Source organism: Triticum dicoccoides, chromosome 5A, assembly GCF_002162155.2.
Source record: "Triticum dicoccoides isolate Atlit2015 ecotype Zavitan chromosome 5A, WEW_v2.0, whole genome shotgun sequence".
Lineage (NCBI taxonomy): Eukaryota > Viridiplantae > Streptophyta > Magnoliopsida > Poales > Poaceae > Triticum > Triticum dicoccoides.
In genome coordinates this window covers 486,191,260-486,212,994 of record NC_041388.1, presented here as the reverse complement: position 1 = coordinate 486,212,994, position 21,735 = coordinate 486,191,260, and positions in this window count along the sequence as shown.

The following is a 21,735-nucleotide window of genomic DNA, read 5'->3' as shown; positions in this document are numbered from 1 at the left end:
TCTTGGTCTCGTTGCACCGAAATGGCAACATTTGCCTGATGCCTCGGTACTCCGCGGCTGCGCTTGCCCCCTTTGCACCAAAGAGGAAAGGAGGACACTGCGGGCTGGCACCCGCCTGGCGCCTTCGGTCGTCATGGCTTGCATCACGGGCACCTCGTGAGTTACCCCACCTTGATCTCTCCGCCTCCTCGTGAGCCAGCCTGACGAGGCCGTGCCTGAGGAAGCTCCGCGTCGTCCGCCCCGCGAGGCCTGGCCCCTCGCGAGGGTCTTGGGTTTGTGTTGGTGAAGATGGGCCGCGCTGGGCCCCCCTTTGAGCCACGCCGTAGGCCACAGGCAGGCAAGTCTGGGGACCCCCATTCCCAGAACGCCGACAGTAGCCCCCGTGCCCAAGGCGCGCCCGGACTTGGCCATGCAGGGAGGCGGAAGGGCAAGAGCGAGGCGCCGCGGGCCCTAACAGCCTGCGGCCTTGGGCGCCGCGTGGCGGTTGATGGGACGTGGGCGTCTCCACTTCCCCATGGCGCCTCGGCAACTGCATGGATTGGACAAGTCCCTGCATGCAAAGCGGGTCATAATTACCTGCGATCGTGGGGGCCGTTGGTTGGCCATCGCCAGCTATAAGTATGGATCGGCGCGCGCCCTTCCAGTTCATCCCCCTTGCTTCTCCTTTTTCTTCATGGCCCCGTCGTGGAGGTTCTCAGCCGCAGAGAAGGGGAAGGCTCGCCAGGTTGAGCCCGCCTCTCCCCCGCCCAAGTGCGGCCGAGGGAGCCCTCGCAAACATCCTGTGGCCACCACGGTAGCTCCCCGCGGCCGTGGAGGCGATCTTCAGCACAGCGACGGGCGGATTGCTGCGGCTGGTGGGCGCGCTCCGGCTGCGCGTCCCCCTAGGCCGCGCTTTCGCGCTGCTGAAGTGTTGCCAGAGTTTGTCGTGTGGTCAGCGGAGCCGACTAGCACCCGGCTTCCACTTCCTCGCTTCCTCCTTGGCGAGCTCCCGACCGGCGCCCCGGGCGGCCTCTGGCTCTAGGTCGACGGCTGCTGCAGCCGGGCCTCATGGGTCTCACTGGAGGTCTTCGCGGCCGGGAGCCTGTCCCTGGCCCGTGGTTGGCAGACGTTTGCCCGCACGCGTGGCCTGAGCCTTCGGTGCACCCTACACTTCAAGTTCGACGGCGATGCCACCCTCTACATGAGGGTGTTTGGGGAAGATGGTCGCCGCGCAGGGTGTTGCCCCGAGGGTGACGACCACGGCGAGGAACCCAGCTCTGGCGATGATGGAGAGGGCAGCGCTCGCGCGGCTGGCGGCGCTCAGGGTTCCTCAAGCTTCTCCGGTTCTTCTTCAGGTGGCGACTCTTCTAGCGGCGGTTGCGGTCAGCCCCCATGCCGTCGTATCTGCTTGGGAGGTGGTAACGTGTCCGCCCGCCGTCGCGCCCTGGTGAAGCGCGAGAGGGAGTCCGCCTGAGCTCCGGAGGCAGCTCGGGCCTTCCCTGCGGGCCGGTGTGAGGCGAGCTGCACCAGATTTGTCCTTTCTTTTCCTTTTTCCTGCATAACAAAGACAGTAGTGTGGAGCCCTGCAGGGGCGTGTTTGGGTTATTGCTGTTAATCATCGTTTTGCTTTCGTTATCGTACCTTCCGGCTACGTGCCCGCGCATGGACAGTTCCCGGCCTCGGCCATGGGGGGCGACCGACCCAGGCCCTTTGTTTGTGTCGTGGTACCCGTGGGGCACGGACTGGAGGGGTGCTCCTGTAATGGGCCCAGGTCGCGAACCCTTTGAATGACTAGGATAGGAACACTCGCGAGGGCACTCGGCTGCCCCCCTCGCGAGGCCTTGCACAAGAGAAATCGAGGCAGGAGAGCGAAAAGTCGAAGAACCACAAGCCAAAGACGGCAACAATTTCGATAAAACTTCGAATGAGAAGGAACAAGCCAACTGCGGAAAGAAAATGAAAAGCCGCGTCCGACACCTAATCTAGTCTTCGACGTCTTCTCACCAGCGCGGAGCTAAGTGCTGCCACTGGGCGTGGGAGGGAGCCCCAGGGCCTGAGGCCGGCGCTCCTGAGACTCCGGGGCGTGTACAGCCCCAACTCATTATTACGTGAGAGTGTCACGGGCGGCGAGCTTCACAGGCGTTGGCCTTCTTCACAGGCTCCGGGCCTTTTCCAAAACGCGATAGCTTCACAGGCATTCACCTTCTTCACAGGCTCCGGGCCTTTTCCGAAACGCGATAGCTTCACAGGCATTCACCTTCTTCACAGGCTTCGGGCCTTTTCCGAAACGCGATAGCTTCACAGGCATTCGCCTTCTTCACAGGCTCCGGGCCTTTTTCGAAACGCGGTAGCTTCACAGGCATTCGCCTTCTTCACAGGCTCTGGGCCTTTTCCAAAACGCGATAGCTTCACAGGCATTCACCTTCTTCACAGGCTCTGGGACTTTTCCAAAACGCGATAGCTTCACAGGCATTCGCCTTCTTCACAGGCTCTGGGCCTTTTCCAAAACGCGATAGCTTCACAGGCATTCGCCTTCTTCACAGACTCTGGGCCTTTTTAGGGGTAGAACCTCCGGAGGTGCTGGATGTTCCATGCGTTCTGGACTGGCACCCCCTCCTGAGTCTCCAAGCGCGCGGAGCCGGGCCTGGAAACGTGAACAACTTTGAACGGGCCCTCCCACATGGGATAGAGCTTGTGCAGCCCCTCCCTGGAGAGAACCGGCCTGAGCACGAGGTCTCCTACCTCGAGAGTTCTGGGGCGGATGTTGCGGCAGTGATATCACCGTAGTGCTTGCTGGTACCTTGTCGCTCGTAGCGTGGCTTCTCGGCGACGTTCCTCCCCCGGCACGAGGTCCATCCCCCGCATGGCGTCCTGCTGCACCTCGTCGAACGCCAGGACCCGCGCGGAGCGACGTCTGACCTCATGAGGGAGGACTGCTTCGGCTTCGTAGACCAGGAAGAACGGGGTCTCTCCAGTCGGCTTGGTCGCGGTTGTGCGGATGGACCACAACACGGATTAAAGCTCGTCGTACCAACCTTTGCCGCAGGCCTCCAGCTTCTTCTTGAACGTCCTGGTCTTGAGGCCCCTCAGGACCTCCGTGTTGGCTCGCTCGGCCTGGCCGTTGCTTCGGGGGTGCGCCAATGAAGCGTAGCATATCTGCGTTCCAAGGTTAGCACAGTATGTTTTGAAGAGGTTACTGGTGAACTGCGAACCGTTGTCCGTGATGATGCGATTCGGCAGCCCGAACCGGCTCACGATGCCCTTGATGAACTTGACCGTGGAACTCGCGGGAATGGTGCGGACAACCTCTACTTCAGCCCACTTGGTGAACTTGTCCACGACGACGTAGAGGTAGCGGTAGCCCCCGGGCGCCCGAGGAAATGGGCCCAAGATGTCCAGCCCCCAGACTACGAATGGCCACGAAAGGGGTATAGTCTACAAGCCTCCTGCTGGCTGATGGATCTGCTTGGCGTGGAACTGGCAGGCCTCACAAGCTTTCACTAGTTCGACAGCGTCATTGAGCGCAGTGGGCCAATAAAACCCACTGCGGAACGCCTTGCCAACGAGGGTCCGTGATGATGAATGATGTCCACAGTCTCTGCCGTGTATATCTTCCAGCAGTTCCTGCCCATGCTCCCTGGAGATGAAGCGCAGGGATACATCATTTGGCCGCTTCCGGTAGAGCTCTCCATCCTTGATGCAATATGCCATGGCCTGGCGTGCCACTCGCTCAACTTCCTCCTCCTTCTCCGGCAGGGTCCCTTGCGTTAGGAAACTCCGGAGCTCCGTGATCCAACATCCCTCCTGAGGTTCCATCGTCAGGAGCAGGCGTGCTCCTGAGGCCGGGCCACAGGCCGGAGCCCCTGAGGCAGGTGGCTGAGGGAGCTCCTCCCGGGGCTGAGCCGTGTTCGATAATGATGGCAGGGCTGAGGGCTTGAAGAGCCGCTCCTCGAAAACGCCAGGCTCCTGAGGTAACCGCCTGGATGCCCGTTTTGCGATGTCGTCGGCCTCCTGGTTGGTGCCACGGGGCACATGCTGTAACTCCAACCCCAGAATTGCTTCTCCATCCTGCGGACCTCCACTAGGTAGGCTTCCATGTGCTCATCCTTCGGCTCGTACACCTTGTTGGAGAAATTGACAAGGAGCTGCGAATCGCCCTTGATGGTGAGGCGTTTCACCCCCAGGGCAGCCGCGGCCTTCAAGCCTGCTATTAAACCTTCATACTCCGCTATGTTGTTGGAGACCTTCTCACCTTGCTCGAAACAGAGCTGCACGACGTAATAGAGCTTATCCTGAGTGGGCGATATAAGCACCGCCCCAACCCCAGCGCCATGCCTAGAGAACACCCCATCGAAGTACATGACCCAGCCTTCTGGCGCCTCGCTTCTCGGGGACAGGGACCGATCCTCGTCGGCCTTGAGGCTTGGCGCCTCCGTCCATTCTGCCACAAAATCCGCCAACGCTGCTCCCTTGATGACTCTGGTCGTGCTGAATTCGAACTTGAACGCTTGTAGTTCTATGTTCCACTCAGCGACCCTTCCAGCTGAATTAGGGCTCCTAAGCACTCTTTCCAGGGGGTATGACGAGACGACCTTGATGGGGTGACCCTGAAAATAGTGCCACAACTTGCGCGAGGCCACCAGTAGCGCAAGGAGGAGTTTCTGAGGCATGGGGTACCGCGCCCTTGCATCCCGCAACATCGTGTTGACAAAGTACACTGGGTGCTCAACGAGGTGGAGTGCGTCAGTGCTGGGGGCTCCCTTCGGAGACCATGGCGCCTCTTGAGGCAATGAGGCCTCCTGAGACTGGCCATCTGGGAGAGGGGCCTCTTCCGCCTCCGGTGCGCCCCTCTGCGGCGGCTGATCCTCCTCAGCCGTGGTGGCAGTTTCTGTGGGCCTTGCTTGTCCCTGTTCTACCTTGGCCCGGGCTGCTGCCACGGTTTTGATTCGGCGCTCCTCTCTGACTGCCACCAAGGCTGCGCTGGCAGAGTAGGGAGTGGCGGCGAGGTAAAGCACTAGGGGCTCTTGAGGGCGCAGAGCCACCATGACCGGTGGGCTGGTCAGGTACCTCTTGAGATCCTGGAACGCCTTGTCCGCCTCTTCAGTCCACTTGAAGGGCCCCTTTTTCTTCATTAGCTGGAAGAAGGGCAGCGCTCGTTCCCCCAACCTAGAGATGAAGCGCCCTAGCGCGGTCACGCGCCCCGTGAGCTTCTGCATTTCTCTGAGGGTCTTTGGCGGGCTCATGTCTTCCACCGCCTTGACCTTCTCCGGGTTAGCCTCGATGCCTCGGTGGGACACGAGGAAACTCAAGAGCTTGCCCAAGGGGACTCCGAACAGACACTTCTCTGGGTTGAGGCGTAGGTTCACTGTGTTGAGGCTCGCGAAGGTTTCCTCCAGGTCTTGTATCAAGGTCCTGGCCTCCTGAGACTTTACCACAGTGTCATCGACGTAAGCTTCAACATTCTTCCCGAGCTGCGGGCCCAAGGTGATGTGCATCAGCCGCTGAAAGGTCGCCCCTGCGTTACGCAGCCCGAATGGCATGCATGTGTAGCAGTACACCCCACACGGGGTTAGGAAGGCTGTCTTCTCGATGTCTTCTACCGCCATCTTAATCTGGTGATACCCAGAGAAGGCATCCAAGAAGCATAACAGGTCGCATTCCACAGTGGAATCGATGATCTGGTCGATGCGGGGGAGCGGGAATGGATCTTGCGGGAATGCTTTGTTGAGGTTGGTGAAGTCGACACACATGCGCTCCTTCCCTCCCTTCTTTGGCACAACGACAGGGTTAGCCAACCAATCCGGGTATCGGACCTCGTGAATGACCCCAGCGACTTCTAATTTGCGGGTCTCTTGGACGATGAAGGCCTGCTTTTCTGTGGACTGCCGCCTGGCCTTCTGCTTCACAGGGCGCACGTTGGGGCACACGTTGAGGTGATGCTCGATTACACTCCTAAGGATCCCTGCCAACTGGTCAGGCTCCCAAGCGAATACCTTCTTGTTTGCGCGCAGGAACCCGTCCAGGGCCTCCTCCTGCTCGGGTTTGAGGTGGGCGCCTATGGTGAAAGTGGCGTTGGTGGACCCGTCCTCATCGACGGGTATCTGCTTGGTTTCTGCCTTGTCTTGGGTGAACAACTGTTTCTTCTTGGCGGGTGCAGCCCCCTTGGGCTCGGGGGTCTCCAAGTCGGCGGGCTATGCCGACGCCGCCGTCTTGAAGGCGAGCTTGAGCACCCGCAGCGCGTCCCCGGTGTCCCCATGCACAGTGTGGATACCGCTGCTCCCGGGCATCTTCATGAGGTTGTACGCCGGGTGCGTCGCGGCCATGAACTGGGCCAGCGCTGGGTAGCCGAGGATGGCGTTGTAGGGGAGGCCGATGGGGGCGATGTCGAAGTCGACCAGCTCCGTGCGGAAGTTGTCGTAGGTGCCGAAGGTTACTGGGAGCCGGATCTGTCCCAAGGACCTGGACGACTCGCCCCCAACACCTGAGAAGGGCCGGCTGGGTTGCAGCCGTTCCAGGGGTATGCAGAGGAGGTTGAAGGCCTCGACCGAGAGCATGCTGAGGCCCGCGCCGCCATCAATGAGGGTTCTGGTGACGGCCACCTGGCAGATGGTGGGGGTTCACAGAATGGGGAGCGCACCCGAGCAGGCCGAGTTGGAGGGGTGATCCTCCAAGCTGAAGGTCAGGCCGGTCTCGGGCGCCGCCCGGTCCAGGGGAGCCCCCTGCCGCGTGGAAGCGGCGCTGACCCGGCGGATGAACGGCTTGACGTGGTGACTTGTAGGCGGCGCCTGCGAGCTGCCCAAGAGGGCCGCGACGACCGGGGGTGTTGGTGCAGCACGATGGGTGGGGAAGAGGTTGTGGGGCTCTTCCCGAGAAGCCATAGAGGCTGTCGGCGGGTGGAGCAGCCATGTGCGCGGGGCGCCGGTGAGGGCCATGGGGAGCCAGTTGGCCATGACCCTATCGTCACCTCCGGCTTCGAGGAGGGCCTCCTCGCTCGCCAGCAAGAAGGCCAGCGGATCTGTCGTGTCGCCGTAGCGCGGCGGCGTCGTTGGCTTGAGCTTGTCCGGCCATCGTGCCCGTTGCCGGGCTGGGGCCAGGGCTCGGAGCCCCCTGGCCCCCGCGCTGGTGCCGGCGACCGGAGCGGGCGACGCGCTACCCATCGCGAGGCGGGCCGTGGCGGTGGCGGAAGAGAAAACTCCGGTGCACCCCTACCTGGCGCGCCAAATGTCGGATTTCAGGTTCCGGCAGACCCTTGAGGTTCGAACACTGGGGTGCACACGGAGATTTCGCCTCCTACCTACCTGCACCCGTCCGCCTTGCTAGGATCTAAACTAAGGAAAGAACAACACAAGAGACACAGGGTTTATACTGGTTCGGGCCACCGTTGTGGTGTAATACTCTACTCCAGTGTGTGGTGTAGTGGATTGCCTCTTGGGCTGATGATGATGAACAATACAAGGAAGAACAGCCTCGTGAGGGTCTGTTCTTGGCTGGGGCGATGAACTGCTGGGAGGAGTTCAGTCACCTTTCTCTCTCTCTCTCTCTCTGATCCTTTCTTCTTCTATCCTCCTATCTCCTTCCCCCCTTGCTCTGTGGGTGGCTGGTCCTATTTATAGAGGCCCTGGTCCTCTTCCCAAATATCGAGCGGGAAGGGAGCCAACAATGGCGGGCTAATTTGAAGGGGGACAGCTAGTACTAGCTACCCTGACAAAAGTAGTCTTCGCCTGCGCAAAGCTCAGGTGATGACGCCGTCTTGGGCTCCACGGTGACCTCCGTCTCGTAGTCCTCTGGTCTTGGTCTCGTTGCACCGAAATGGCAACCTTTGCCTGATGCCTCGGTACTCTGCGGCTGCGCTTGCCCCCTTTGCACCAAAGAGGAAAGGAGGACACTGCGCGGGCTGGCACCCGCCTGGTGCCTTCGGTCGTCATGGCTTGCGTCACGGGCACCTCGTGAGGTACCCCGCCTTGATCTCTCCGCCTCCTCATGAGCCAGCCTGACGAGGCCGTGCCTGAGGAAGCTCCGCGTTGTCCGCCCCGCGAGGCCTGCCCCTCGCGAGGGTCTTGGGTTTGTGTTGGTGAAGATGGGACGCGCTGGGCCCCCTTTGAGCCATGCCGCAGGCCGCGGGCAGGCAAGTCTGGGGACCCCCGTTCCCAGAACGCCGACAGTTTACTTTTGTTACTTTTTACCCGTTACAAATTACCTTATCACAAAACTATCTATTACCGATAATTTCAGTGCTTGTAGAGAATACCTTACTGAAAACTACTTGTCATTTCCTTCTTCTCCTCATTGGGTTCGACACTCTTACTTATTGAAAGGACTACGATAGATCCCCTATACTTGTGGGTCATCATATATACATCGTCAAAATATGTACATTATAAGAGCCGGTGGCTCAAGTATAGTAAGGCCGAAGATGAGAGATGTTCCACGGCCAACGTGTATCCTCCTCCGATGTGTGTGAGTCCTTGTGGTCTCGAACATCAATAAGATAGTATGACCTATTGTTCAGATTCTTGCTGACCACAAAAGGCCCTTCCCAAGGTGGGGATAGTTTATCCATATCAGTCTGATCCTGGATAAGCCGGAGCACCAAGTCGCCTTCTTGAAAGGTTCTGGTTTTAACCCGGGGGCTATGATAACGACGCAGGCCTTGCTGGTAAATCGCCGAACGAGCCGCCGCAAGGTCACGCTCCTCATCCAATAGGTCAAGTGCGTCCTGACGTGCTTTTTCATTATTAGTTTCCACATAGGCCGCCACACGGGGCGAATCATGACGGAAGTCACTAGGGAGAACCGCCTCTGCTCCGTAAACCATGAAGAAAGGTGTGTAACCCGTAGATCTGTTGGGGTAGTATTGATACTCCATAACACTGAGGGTAACTCCTCCACCCAACAACCTGGCATCCTTTTCAAAGGGACCATAAGCCGGGGCTTGGTGCCTCGCAGAATCTCTTGATTGGCTCTTTCAGCTTGACCATTGGACTGGGGGTGAGCCACTGATGATACGTCAAGTTGAATATGTTCTCGCTGGCAAAACTCTTTCATAGCACCCTTGGACAGATTAGTGCCATTATCAGTTATGATGTTATGGGGAAAAACAAACCGAAAGATCACCTTTTTGATGAATTGAACAACCGTCGATGCGTCACACTTACTAACCAGCTCTGCTTCAACCCACTTTGTAAACTTGTCAACTGCCACCAAGAGGTGAGTCTTTTTGTCCTTAGACCTTTTGAAAGGCCCAACCATATCAAGCCCCCAGACTACAAATGGCCAAGCAATTGGAATCATCCTCAATTCTTGAGCCAGCACATGAGCTCGTCGTGCAAATTTCTGACAACCATCACATTTACTGACTAAATCCTCAGCATCAGCATGAGCCGTCAGCCAATAAAACCCATCACGGAAAGCCTTGGCTACGAGAGACTTAGAGCCGGCATGATGACCACAATCTCCTTCATGAATCTCTCGCAGAATCTCACAGCCTTCTTCAGGAGAAACACAATGTTAAAACGCCCCTATGACACTGCGATGATGCAACTCTCCATTGACAATAGTCATTGACTTAGACCGCCGGGTTATCTGCCTGGCCAAAGTTTCATCCTCAGGTAACTCGCCCCGGGTCATATAAGCCAAGTATGGAACTATCCAATCAGGAATAACATGAAGAGCCGCTACCAGTTGCGCTTCCGAGTCAGGAATAGCTAAATCCTTCTCTATAGATAATTTGACTGAAGGGTTATGCAGAATATCTAGGAAAGTGTTAGGTGGCACCGGCTTACGCTGAGACCCTAACCGGCTCAAAGCATCAGCTGCCTCATTTTTCCTGCGATCAACATGTTCCACTTGATAACCTTTGAAATGGCCAGCGATAGCATCAACCTCTCAGTGATAAGTCGCCATGAGTGGATCCTTAGAATCCCAAGTACCGGAAACTTGCTGAGCCACCAGATCTGAGTCGCCAAAACACCTCACCCGGCTTAAGTTCGTCTCTTTGGCCATCCGAAGAGCGTGAAGCAAGGCCTCATACTCAGCTGCATTGTTAGTACAAGGGAACATCAACTGGAGAACGTAATAAAATTTATCAGATCGTGGGGAAGTCAAGACAACTCCAGCCCCCGAGCCCTCCAACTGCCTAGATCCGTCAAAGTGAATAGTCCAATACGTGCTATCCGGCTTCTCCTCAGGAATCTGCAACTCTGTCCAATCATTGATAAAATCCACAAGTGCTTGAGACTTGATGGTTGTGCGAGGCATATACTTCAAACCATGGGGTCCAAGTTCAATAGCCCACTTGGCTACCCGACCTATGGCTTCTCTGTTTTGAATAATATCCCCTAGAGGGGCAGAACTAACTAGAGTGATGGGATGACCCAGAAAGTACTGCTTGAGCTTCCAGCTAGCCATGAACACCCCATATACAAGCTTCTGCCAATGTGGATACCTCTGCTTGGACTCGATAAGTACCTCACTGATGTAGTAAACCAGCCGCTGAACCGGATGCTCCTTGCATGATTCCTTCCTTTCTACCACAATTGCTACACTGACGGCCCGACTATTGGCGGCCACATGTAACAACAAAGGCTCCTTATCAATATGAGCATCAAGAACCGGCGGCTCAGCCAACTGTGTCTTCAAGGCCTCAAACGCCTGATTAGAGCATCACTCCAAACAAAGTGATTTGTCTTCTTCATCATCTGGTACAGAGGGATAGCCTTCTCACCCAACCGGATTAAGGCCGCAATACGACCCGCCAAACATTGAACATCATTGATACACGCCGGCTTAGCCAGAGAGGTGATAGCCTTGATCTTCTCCGGGTTAGCTTCAATACCCCTTTTCGAAACCAGAAAACAAGCCTGCCTGCTAGCACACCAAAGATACACTTGGTCGGGTTAAGCATCATCTTGTAGACCCGGAGATGTCAAAGGTTTCTTTTAAATCACTATCAGGGTCTCTTTCTTCTTGGACTTCACCATAATATCATCCACATAAGCATGAACATTGCGCCCAATTTGGTCGTGGAGGCAATTTTGCACACATCGCTGGTAAGTCGCATGGGCACTCTTGAGCCCAAAAGGCATCGATACATAATAGAAGGCTCCAAAGGGAGTAATAAAGGTTGTCTTCTCCTGGTCCTTAACTGCCATCTTGATCTAATGATAGCCAGAATAAGTATCCAAGAAACTCAGACGCTCACAACCCGTCGTAGCATCAATAATCTGATCAATACGGGGGAGACCAAAGGGATCAGCCGGACAAGCCTTGTTTAAGTCCGTATAATCCACACACATGTGTTAGGTGCCGTTTTTCTTAAACACCAGCACCGGGTTAGCCAACCACTTAGGATGGAAAACTTTGACAATGAACCCAGCCGCCAAGAGCCGGGCTACCTCCTCACCAATAGCCCTATGCCTCTCTTCACTGAAACGGCAAAGGAATTGCTTGACCGGTTTAAACTTTGGATCAATATTGAGAGTGTGCTCAGCAAGTTCCCTCGGGACACCTGGCATATCTGAAGGCTTCCATGCAAAGATGTCCCGGTTTTCTTGGATGAACTCGATGAGCACGCATTCCTACTTCGGATCTAGATTAGCACTAATGCTGAACTGCTTAGATGAGTCGCCAGGAACAAAGTCAACTATCTTAGTGTCGTATGCCGACTTAAACTTAAATAACGGATCATGCTCTATGGTTGGCTTCTTGAAGGATGTCATATCTACCGGGTCAACATTATGTTTATAAAATTTCAGCTCCTTTGTGGCGCAGACAGACTCAGCATAAGCAGCGTCGCCTTCTTCACACTCCAAGGCTATCTTGCGACTCCCATGCACATTGATGGTGCCCTTGTGACCCGGCATCTTCAGCTGCGAATAAAAATAACAAGGCCTTGCCATGAATTTAACATAAGCCGGCCGCCCAAACAGAGAATGATAAGGGCTTTTGATCTTAACCACTTCATAGGTCAACGTCTCAGATCTGGAATCGTACTCATCTCCAAAGGCAACCTCCAAAGATATTTCACCCACTGGATATGCCGATTTACCATGCACCACATCGTGAAAAACTGTGTTCGACGGCTTAAGATTTTTGTCTGTCAATCCCATGCGGTGAAAAGTTTCATAATAAAGGATATTAATGATGCTGCCTCCATCCATGAGTACCTTAGTGAACTTGTATCCTCCAACCTGAGTTGCCACCACCAGCGCCAAATGACCCGGATTATCAACACGGGGCGGGTGATCCTCACGGATCCAGAGAATAGGGTGTTCAGACCGTCACAAGTAACGGGGCACCGCCGGCTCAACGGCGTTCACTGCCCTTTTATGGAGCTTCTGATCCCGCTTACATAAACTCGTGGTGAAAACATGGTACTACCCACTATTCAATTGCTTCGGGTTTGATAACCAGATTGTTGTTGATTCCCCTGATTATTCTGTTGATTGTAACCACCCTGATTGCCTTGGCCTTGAAAACTGAAATTTGAACCGCCGCCTCCATGACACGGACCATGAGAACCGGATCCTGAGCCGCCATTCGGGCCATGGTTATTCTGGAAAAGATGGGAATTCTTGAACTCCTTCATGATAAAACAATCTTTCCACAAATGTTTAGATGGCCTCTCCTGTGTCACATGCCTCGGACACGGCTGATTCATTATTGCCTCGAGGTCGAGTTCTCCCCCTCCAGAGTGAGCCGTCCTCCCCTTGCGACGCTGGTTATTATTCCGCACACCAGTGTTGGCCACGAAGTATAAATTTTCATCAGCTCTGCGCTTACTATTACCACCCTGACTGGTCGGGTTATACTATTGTCCCTTCATGCCTCTACCCTTCTTTCCCTTTCCCGTCTTTTCTTCATCAGACTCGGGGTCCTTGGTACTATCAGAGTCGGCATACTTGACAAGGGCTGCCATGAGCTCCCCCATGTCACTGCAATGGCGCTTAAGTCGCCCAACCTTCTATTTAAGAGGGCGGAAACGACAATTTTTCTCCAACATTAAAACTGCTAAGCCGATGTTGATATTATCTGACGAGTGTATGATAGTTGAAACTCGGCGCACCCAGTTGGTTGTTAACTCGCCTTCACCTTGGACACAAGACACCAAATCCACGATCGACATAGGCTGCTTGCACACATCCTTAAAGTTTTGAATAAACCGGGCCTTTAGCTCCGCCCACGACCTGATGGAATTGGTGGGCAGTCCCTTCAACCAAGTAGAGCCGGCCCTTCTAACATAATGGTGAAATACTTAGCACATGTAACCTCACTAACATCCAACATCTCCATGGCCATCTCATAACTTTCAACCCAAGCTTTAGGAGGTTGATCTGCTATGTAATTAGGCACCTTGCGAGGACCCTTGAAGTCCTTGGGCAAACGCTCATTACGTAGAGCCGACACTAAACAGGGCACAACCAAGGTCTTAGAGGTCATGCATATTTCCACTCAGGTTGTCGGGTAAACTGAACACTATCGGTGAGCCACTTGCTGAGCCGCCAGCTCGGCCTCCCAACGCGTCCTGCCCTGATCCACCAGAGCCTGGGCATTGGCATCATTGCGCGCCGGGTCATGTCCACGGGGCTGGTTACGGCGCTGTTCAGTACATGAAAATCGCTGATGAGTCAATGTGCCTACTATAACTCCGGCTTGGACGAGGGGTTGGGTGAATGCGCTCATGACTATAATAATAAGCCGCTTGCTGCTCCAATGCTATCTGGAGAAGTTCTCTGGCTCTCTGCGTTTCGACCGCCGTCGGAGACTCGCCTTCGATCGGCAGAGCCGCCAATCGTGTTGCTGCAGCAATCATATTGGCCAAAGGGTTGGAATAATGACCTGGCGGCGTCAAAACATGCTGAGGCGGGGTATTGTTCACATGTGGAGAGCCCATCACTCGTAGTTGAACCGGCGCTCCACCCCAGGCGCTTCAGCCGTCTGGTTTACCACCGGCAGGTCACTGGTCCCTGCTCCAGGCGTGTTAAAGAGGTTTCTTGGCTCATAAACTGGGGGTAGATGACTCCAGTGTCTCCTTCTCATGACCTCATTTGAAGCATTCTGATCCAACATGAGCCGGAAGGAGTCGGCTTGGATTCGCTGCGCCTGTGCGTCCAAAACGGCCCGTTCTGCAGCCATCGTGGTGTTCTCAGCCGCCAAGTCTTCCTTAGCTTGATCAATCTCATCTCGCAACTTAGCCACTTCCACCTTATGTTGACCTTGGTTGTCCGAGATTACCTCCACCCCCATCAAAGTTGCCAGTGCCTCCAACAACTCAGTGAGAACTTGAGCCGGCGGGCGCGCAGAGCCACCAGCACCAGCTGCCGCCGCGGCCATTGAGCTAGAGGTCATGGCCGCGGCGGTTGATGAACCGAGCACCGGTTGTGTACCATCCATGAAAACCGTAACTTTATTCGGCGGCTCACGGGGATCCGGAATACTATCACCATCGGAATAGCCCCCAAGTCGGCCGTCTTGAAGTTGATACAATGAGTTGGTCTTGCTTGTGGACGACCCACCATCAGAATAGATGGCCGTCTCACTGCCGGATACAGATCCATCCTTAATTTCCACCCCATGGATAAAACCAACAAAGACACCCTTCATGGCGGGTTAAACCCGAGCAGGCTGTGCACGCTGAGCCGTCTCGATGATGTCGGTGCAGATGTCCGGCTCAAGGCCCGGTTCGCCGATCTTGCCCATGAAGACGTGGATTCCGCCGAAGGGGACCTGGTAACCATACTCGATTGAGCCGGTGTAACAGCCTGGATTTTGGCCCTTTTCTTTTTCTTTACGATTTATTGTTTTTGCTGTGTTTCTCTTTTTGGAGTGGTTATGTGGACTTGTCACCTGGGAAATCATCTTCATTTCCTCTCGCAAGTGGCTCATCACCCTAAAAACCTTTCCAAGATCATGTCACTTCATTCCTTGACCAAACCCTAAAATCTTTTTCTAAGAAATATTCCTTTTTCTATTAAAGGAATAATCCTATCTGCCCTAGGTTGTGAAGCAACCTATATATTTGCCCATCCAAAAATCCCCAAATAATTCTTATAAATTTTTTGGGTCATATCTTCCTCAAATATGGCAAAATATTTTGTTGGCCATAGTTCCCATCATGCTCAATAAATTCATTTCCTATTCTGTCCTAAGTGGCACATTGTGAAGCAAGTGATATTTATCTTTGCCCATTTGACCCCAAACTTTTTGTACATCTTCTCATGTCCAAATAAGTGTCATGTGCTAAAATTCAACTTTATTTGCCTAGCCAAACTTCCTCAGTGATTTTTCAAAGTTCCTGTCTGAGGGAAGCCTTTGTGAAGGAAGTGCTAGCTAGGCTTATCCAAATGAGTTGAAATTTTGCAGGCCTCTTCTTGTGCTCATATTATCTCACTGCTACAAATTTCAGCTCCATCCCTTGATCTATGTGAGCACAACATCAAATCTTTGATTCTGCCAATATTTTCAGGTTGTGAAGCAAGTATATTTTATATTGCTTCATTTTGCCTGAAAATTTATCAGAGCACTCTCCTACCCAAATAACTTATCTCCACCAAATTTGGGATCAATTCCTCTAACCAATATTGCTCTAGAATTTTTGCAACTTTCTGGACAGAGGGAATAGCTGTGAAGGAAGTACCATTTTGGTAAAACCAATTGGTATGAAATTTTTACAGCACCTTTGTCTCGCCAAATCATTAAGACTTGCCAAATTTGAGCTCAAGTGGCATCACCATGTGAGTGCATCATCCAAATCACATTTCTGGACCAGTTTATGTGGTTGTTAAGCAACTACATTAAATCTTGGCCTTAATCTTCTCAAAGTTACCAGGGTGAAAGTCCTTCTTTACCTAAACCTCACAGACAACTCCTTTGCTTCCAAACTCCTTCCTGTTGATCAGCAGTGCTCGGTCAAGTTTACTGCAGTAAACTTCAGGTGGTGACTACCAGTTAACCATGTCACTTTTCACTGATCTACCACTGTAGTTGAGACCTCCACTAGGTGAACTACGCACTAGACAACATGGTAAAGCCCCTCTCCCCCAATACATGCCAGTGCATGTGGTGACCACGCAGCTGGCATGCACATTTACGCGCTCTGTGCGTTGTGGCGTGTCTAGAGCACCGTTTGTGTTTTGGTACTGCTCCCTTTCGTCGTCTCAGTGAGCACGGGCATGTCCCCTAGTTTCCTCTCATCGTCGCCGTTCTCCTGGACTCCTCTCCCCCTTTGTCCGCTTCCTCACTAACGCAAGCCGTCGCGCGTCCACGGGCGAACAGCGGCGTCTTGGCTCGGTTCATCGCCGTCGTCATCCCCCCGTGCTCCCTTGGCCGCCTCTGCCCCGTGAGAGCCTCCACTTTGCCTCCCTCGTCGCCTGACTCCAAGCTCATGCGCGTGGGCACGCGTCCGCAGCGCCAGCCACGCGTCCACGGTGACGCCAGCTCGACCTCCTCGCCCCGCGACTATATAAGACCACCCTGCGGCCTCCCGAGCACTCCATCGCCTCCCCCTCACTCCTAGAAGCCTTTCCGACCACCCAAGCGAGCTCGAGGAGCTCTCATTCCCTCCCCCTCACCGCCACGGCCATCGCTCTGTCCTGGCTAAATTCGCTCAAAGCCCTCCTCCTCCTTGTATCCTTCCCCCACCGGAGCCCCTATCTACCTCCGGCGACCCTTCCCTGTTGTTTCCCTCATCCTCCGACGCACTAGGGAGTTGTGCCCGTCGCCACGCGACGTGGCCATCTGCTGTGGTCGAAGTTGCTCCCGCTCCTGTCATCGTTAGCAACCGGGAGGCCGACTAGACGACACGGCTCGATCCCCCGAGCACATCGGTGTGCCGAGCGCCGCGGGAGGCGGCCGGAATCGCCGACAAGCTCCGTCGGGATCCTCCTCTGTCGCGACCGAACGCCGGCGCGAGAGGTTCAAGGCGCTCACCTGGCTAGGTGGGCTCCACCACCCGCGGGCCCCGCGCGTCAGTGAGCCAGCCCCAGCCCCGTGCTTGCCAGCATGGATAAGTGGAGACGTATTCCACTAGAATACGTCTTTGCTTCCCGAAGGCGCATTCTTCTTCTACTTCAGCCTGGGATACGTTTTCACTTCAGAGAAAGCGTACTCCCATAGAGGCGCGTTCTGTTTTTCTAGCCGAGGGCCTGTTTGTGATGATTTCTTTATAGATAGGTCCCTGGCAGAAAAACATTCATATATTTTTACCCGTAGCTCCAAATCAGGTAATTCCAAAGCCCACTTCTTCGTTTCGTCGAGCCCGTTCCAATGGAATCATTTCCACCATGTTTTGACATTCTGAAAATGACCATTATGCCCTTGCCCTTATTCAGCCCCTCCGAGGGAGTACGTTTTCCGGTGATTCATTCTTCGAGCTTCTCGCACTTTTTCCCGGTGATTTCTTCCACCCCAGGCAAGCCACACCCCCCATTAGCATGATTGCAATGCAGTGACATGGTTTAAGTTATTTGAACTTGTTTAAATACTGCATTAGCTATGTATGATTTGTTCATGGCATTTCTCAAGTATGGTTTTGATCTAGATGTTGCCATGATATTGCTTGGAGTTCTAGGACTTATATTTTGATGATTATGTGGATGACATGTTGCCTTTGGATTCTTAGTGGCTATTATGATTATGTTCATGATGGTATTATGCTTTGGAGTATTACTTTGGATGACATGTTGCATTTGGATTCTTAGTGGCTATTATGATTATGTTCATTATGGTATTATGCTTTGGAGTATTACTTTGGATATGATGTTGCCTTTGGATTATTAGTGGCTAGTGTTAGTTTGATCATGATGCTAGATGATATTATGTTTTGGATTATGATGTTGGAGATGATGCTTGCTGTGGATCATAGTTGGATAGTTAGTTCTTGATATTTGAGTAGTAGCCTTATCATTCTTGGATTCATCATAGTAGTGTTATGTTGTCCTCTGAGTATTTTGGAGAGAGGATATTCATCTTTGGATTATTTTTTGGATATTGCTATGACTTGGATTATAGGTAGATAGATGATATCAGAGTAATAGTCATTACTATTATATTTCAGGGGATAAATTCCGTCATTAAGTTGGTCAGGTGCCACCGAACCGGGCTTTCTCTAGTGCAACCACATTTGCCTTTATGGGAAGGCCCTAATGCTGTCTATTGTCATGCCTCCCTCCGGTGCCCCCAATGAGGGAAGGTTATGGGTGTGCGGTACCCTGGCCCGGTAAGCAGACATAACCTTATGTGCCCGTTGTTGTTGTTATGTGCACGTGTCCCCGTTTGGGACGGTTTATTGTTTTGTCCATGACGGTGGTCGTTGTGTCTTTGTTAGACACGGGGCCACCCAGGTCTAGCCCAGTGGGGAGTGAGTCAGAGTGGCCAGGAGAGTGTCATGGCACTAGATCGGTTTTGTCGCAACGCCGTTGGTCCACCCGAATGGGAGTGCGAGGCCATGGGTTCCGTGGTGTGCGTACAGTGCGCTACCTCTGCAGAGTGTATTTAAAACTATCGATAGCCGCGTCCTCGGTCATGGGCATGGGTTCGTACTAGGTCACACTGTTCGATCAACACTCACATGACAGAATGACTTATAGGTGATTTATATGTTGATATGTTGAGAAGTACAGATTGGCAGGATGTTGATGATGATGTCGGAGACCAAGTGTTGGTCATGGTAGTGATCGCCAGAAGGATGGCGTTTGAGACCAAGTGTTTGTCGTGGTAGTGATCACCGGAAAGATCACCGTTTGAGACCAAGTGTTGGTCATGGTTGTGATCGCCGGAATGATCACCATTTGATTTTGATCACGAGGTAATCGAGATGGTATATTGCTTGGCCGTTTAGCCAAGAGTGATATGGTTATGGAGATCTAAGATGGTGATTTATTAGTATTGTATCAGTTTCATACCATGCTTAGTAGTTGCTTCATCATAATAGTTGTTAATTTAATTAACCTATTAAATGCTATGTTATTATCTTGCCTTGATGTTTATGGTTGTTGTCAGCTTGCAAGTACATTCAATGTACTGACCTGGCGTGTCATGCCAGATTGTAGGTGATGCCATGATTGCTTGATTGCTTGTCAATGGTTGCCGTGCGTGCGAGCTAGATCATGTCCTAGCTAGAGTCCCTGCGGAGTGGAGTTCACCAGCTTCATCGTTGTTCCGCTGCTAGAAGTATTCCGCTGCTACGAGTTGTTTTGTTGCCAGCATAGAGCAAGAGTAGTATCGCAGGCGTAGTGTCGCCGTGCTGATGTGCTTCTTTGTAACATCAGACCTTGTAGTATTATTCTTGTAATAAGAGCTGATTTGTTCTATGTCAAGCAGTGCCGTATTACAGAGACTTCTCCTCGATCTATGGGCTAGAATACGGGGCGTTTCGGTTTCTCTAAGCCGGGGTGCCATAGGCTTGGTATCAGAGCAGGTCTGGCTGTAGGACGCCCTAGTCAGCGCGAGCGGTAGAAATTGGTAGTATAGAGTTTGGCTTGTTTATTTCATATGGTTGTTGTATTTGTTTGTTGCACAACATGCATATAGCCTTATTATTTTGCTACTAACAATTTATCTGGTGAGTGTAGATGGCATCGATTCGGATCCACTACAGCTCAGCCTTTGCCTTTCTCTAGTTTTCTTTTCTTGCTCGTTCTTCGTTGTTTGGTGTCATTTCTCTCCCAGCGGAGTGATGCCAAGTGATCCTGACACGGTTTGCAAAAATGATGCTCAGGTATCACGCCAAATTCCTTCCTTCAGCCCCATTTTGTTTCGGTGGTAGACATGCTTCTACCCTGGATCGTCCTTTTTCTTGTCGTGTTGGCAACCCTTAACGGTCTTAGTCATCAAGAAAGGGCAATGCCAACAGACTCAGTTTCCCCGCTATCCTTATTTCTTGGATGAGTACGGATATTTTCCGTCCGCTTGATAATAATATGGCAACAACATTTGTGTCCTGCTACATGGTTACCAAGTACATCCTCGCCTCCAAGCTAGTCCAGTTTGCTACCTGGCTAAGCTAGCACTTGGTGTACCTGTGTTTACACCAATTCTTCCACACATTTATTCGTCCTTGTGCACATCGTCACAACATGCTAGATCATAGAACCGGAGATCTCGCGATATTGGTGTGCTTAAGTAGGCATGCATATTGTGTGACTAGCAGTAATATGTGACATTCATTGTGTGTGAATTGATTGTTGTTGTGTGCTTTTGTTTAGTTGAGTTTTCTTTTGCTTCTTTCTTTTGGGCCCCAGTGTTACATTATTTCTCCGCTATAAAGAGTTGCTCATCAACCGACACTAGACCCGAAGAATCAACAAGGAGTTTATTTGGAAGCTCAGCTAAACAGAATGGAATTCTCAGCCGACTGCAGTGAAATGGGGAATATCTGATCTTGAGGCTGATAATCAATTTTGCATTAGTGTGCACTCCTCACAACAGTACTGATAACTCAAGTCTACATCAGTACAAAATACTCACAGCAGTAATAGTCAAGTCAGCAGCAAGACAAGTCAGGCACAAGATCCACGGTATATTTTCAGTCAAAGGTATGGAGCATATACTAAATTTTGGCTCAGCAAGGCATGATGCTTGAAATATATTATCATCCGAAATAAAGTCAGAATGTGATATGCTCAAGGAAGACGGTCAAACAAATTTTCTCATGCAAATAATCAGCCACAAAATATTATGGGCATGTGTGTAGATTTCAGTCTGCATATCAGTATGAAGTTTTGGATATAAGAAACCCAGAATTATTCCACATGCTATCGGAAGAAATTTATGAGGCAAGGCTCCTCATTTTTTCCTCAGCATGATTTGTGAACAATTTCCGGCCCACGATAACCGGTCTTACACAGCAAGATACCTCAGTAAAAGCTTCTGACAGACGGAAATGAATTTTTCTCAACAAGCAAACCGGGGAGAAGCTTCTCAAGTATGGAAACCCGGCTTCTCCTACACAATAATCATGTAAAGCTTCGTGTGTAAGCTATCGAGGCTTCTTTTGCACGCTACCCAGACAAAGGCTTCGAGCAGAAGCTAACGAGCCTTCCTCGGCAAGCTGCATGAATGGCTTTTCTCTGAAGTGCAAGGATCAGATTTGCAATAATTTTGTCAGAGATACAATGCAGTCAAAACATATGCCTACCTCAAGGATCAAGGGTTCGGTTGCATATGATTCTTACACATATGGTGAGCATGCATCACCAATCATATCAAGCATTCATACGAGGTACGACAAGGATCCAATAGATATACCTAAGGAAGGTACGGATCCAACAACCTCATGAATCATGCAAAGGAAGATAAGCAGAGATACATCTCATGAATTACAAGGATCGACAGTGTTGACAATGGTCATCAAGGTCATTATTCCTGCAACTGACAAGGTGATATATGAACTCTTGTCACCTTCTTGTATGATTGGCCTCAGCAATGAGCTCCGTACAGCTACAAACCCCGTGTATGTGTCATATATGTGCGGACACAGGTCAGAAAAACAAGCACAAGGAATAATGTCAAAAATATTAATCACACCCATGGTCATATGAAGAATCAAGGACAGGCATGGCCAAGTTATTTCAGCAAGGTATCCTGACAAAGAAAATCATGACCGTTAAAAGGTGAGACCAACAACAAAGGTATGATGATTTTGCACGACCATCAGGGTCCAGATACCCCAAGTCAGTTGGAGGCCATAATTCCATATGGATCCATAAAGGCATACTCTCAGTAGCCTATTCTGATTTACAAGGATTTTATACCCTATTG